The 2,673-nt window shown below is 36.4% G+C and overlaps 1 long non-coding RNA gene across 1 annotated transcript; it reads right to left on the reverse strand.

The window, feature by feature from the left end:
• Positions 1–277: 277 nt before the first annotated feature.
• LOC146629520 (uncharacterized) lies at positions 278–1,526 on the reverse strand. The gene is made up of 3 exons (XR_014906354.1): positions 1,430–1,526; positions 1,213–1,308; positions 278–761 (listed from the first exon to the last, which is right to left on the reverse strand). It is a non-coding gene; the product is annotated as an uncharacterized LOC146629520 (long non-coding RNA).
• Between the last annotated feature and the right edge of the window lie 1,147 nt (positions 1,527–2,673).

Genomic DNA, 2,673 nt, shown 5'->3' on the forward strand with positions numbered 1-2,673 from the left:
TCAACAACAAAGCAATAAAATTTTAAATAGAAAAATACTTCTTTAGAGACATAAACAAAGTGTTATAAACCTCCTTAGCGCCTTATGTCAGTTATGAGTAGTTCAGGAGGAACGTTCCTTAAGTGACATTCAAGATCCCACCTAGAAGCCAGAAATGAGATTGTCCTTCATTTTCTCTATAGATTTACAGTTATCTGACTAAAAACACAATCAAAATCAACTAAAACACAAGTGATGATGGGGGAAAAAAATAAATAAAAATAATAAAATCACCCCTTTTACTTTGGATGTGGCTTTTAGATAATGAAGTATGAAACAGAGTCTGCAAAGATTTCTTTATTCTATTCTCTCTTTTTATAAAAAACTTATCCAGACTTGGAAACATGATAAACTGAATTACTTGCTTTAACAGGCACTTGAGGGCTGTGTAGGAATCCTGGACATTATTCTGCTGCCAAAAGATCATTTTTAAGACTCAGCACTTTGGGCTTCAACTTCCCACCCTTCAGACCCATCAAAACTTTCTGAATAAAGTCAAAAATGTTGGCCAAACATTTTGGGTAGCTTAGGTGCAGGACGTCAGTCAGTCCAAATATTACTAGAAATGCATCAGCCAGGGTGGTGAAAACAATGATCATGTTACCCTCGACCAAAACTGCAGTCTTCTCAGGGCAGAAGAATGTTGCATCGCTGGAATTGGCTCTGATCAGGAGGAGTCCAAGTGGCACTTCACTAATATCTGGTCTATCAGAATGCATCATCTACAGAAAACAAAATTACTACATGTTAGTGCATTCCTATTTCTCTTAGTTTCATCTATACAAGTCACATTTCTGGATTATTACTAGCTCAGAAATCAATTGTTTGAACAACAAAAAAGCCACAACACACCAAAGATTTGAGAAAACAAACTGACAAAAATAGTACTTTTAGTAAAGCAAAGTCATACCTCTTCGTAGCAATAACAACAGAAAGTCAATAGGAGTTATATATTTTTTTCATTTGTACAGTGATGTATGGTTGGGCTAGGAACATTATAGAAGGTCTACACACATTAAAAACATGTAGTGTTTCCATTATGTGACATGGACACTGTTGTAGACAGATCCAAGCATGGAGATGCTTCTCAAACTGTCAAAGTGTCATAATGTTTTGAGAAATCTAAACAAGGATGCTACTAAGATATTGTTCACAACTTTGTCCAAAACTTACATCCCATGTTTTGATGAAGGTAGAGGTGTCTTGGTACAAATAGGCAGAGAGGGCATGAAGCACACCAGCACTTTGGGCATGGATATCAGCTTGTTCCTACATCACAAGAAAATTTTTTATTTTAAATTATTGGCTAACCTAGTCAAGAATGGTAATTAAAATTGAAAAATTGATCAAATTAAATGAAGCTCAAAAAACAAGACAAAAACTCACTAACCTGGAGATTATAGCTTCTGAAGAGCTGAGACAGGACATCAGACACGTTCCCTGTGCAAACAGCTTTCTTTCTGAATAAGCTCTGGAGCCGGGGAGCATGTTGGTCCAACAGCATAAAAGTGGTTCTTCAGGTGGAGGTTTGTTATCCTGTGGAATTCTGCACAGATCTGAACACACAGGATACATTTGTGTTTACAAGTTTCAATTAGTCTATAAATCTTTGCAAAATACATCAAAATCCTTACACTCCAAAGGCATAATTTGTTCAGACAGGCCAGATAACAGGGGTTGATATAAAATACATCTTGTTAGATACATCTATATACATTCTTACCTGGGACTGGGATTTCAGAGTAGGCCAGCAATCCAGGATCTGACCTACTGGTAGGTCATCATTGATGATCTCTTTGCATTGCAAGGCCAAAGTTGTGAGCATCAGCTTTGTAATCAGGATTCTTTTCACTTTTCTCGACTTCATCTACAATCTGTAGTCTTAGCTGGTCAAGGTAAACAGCATCTTCACCCCTGAAAATTTACTTCTGCCCTGGCATGGACATAACAGTAAAACACAGAAGGCAAGACAGACTACACAGAGAACAGAAAAGACACACAACCAAGGAGACACAGATGAAACATAACCAGCCCAGAACTCAACTAAACCTTAACTAATAACAACAACAATACAAGAACTTCACCTCATTTCAATATAACATAAGAAAGCAAAAATACAAAATAAACTCAAAATGCTGCGTCACAGACCCAGCCCCTGACAGATAAAAAAAAACTAAGTCTTTCACTAATGAACACTGGGCATCAGAATAAAATAAAACGAAAAAAATAACTGTTTGGTAAATATATTATTGATGGATTCACCCTTAAGCTAACCTAAAATAGACCAGGCACAACAATTTTACAGTTCAGAAGATTCTACATTTCAACTTGGTATACATAACTATTTGCAATGTAAACCAAGTTCTACCGCGTAATTATGTAATGATTATTCACTGCTTTTGTAAGTATGTCCTGTGCCTACAATTTTGCTGCCCCAGTTTTAATATGTACAACTCCAGAGAACTAAACGTAAGTTTTAAGTTCCACCAGTTAGCAAATGGGCTAGCCAATATCAATATCCACGTATGCGCTAAGTGTGAAGCAGCGCAGCAGTGCATATTGATTCAACAATTTAACCACAAGGCAGTTTATAATCTGCAAATCCAGAAATGCCTTCTAAAGACTTCTTTTAAA

Source organism: Diplotaxodon limnothrissa, linkage group LG7 (assembly GCF_057381915.1).
Source record: "Diplotaxodon limnothrissa isolate DT_005_m linkage group LG7, D_limnothrissa_male_GT1.1, whole genome shotgun sequence".
In the NCBI taxonomy this organism is placed as follows: Eukaryota; Metazoa; Chordata; class Actinopteri; order Cichliformes; family Cichlidae; genus Diplotaxodon; species Diplotaxodon limnothrissa.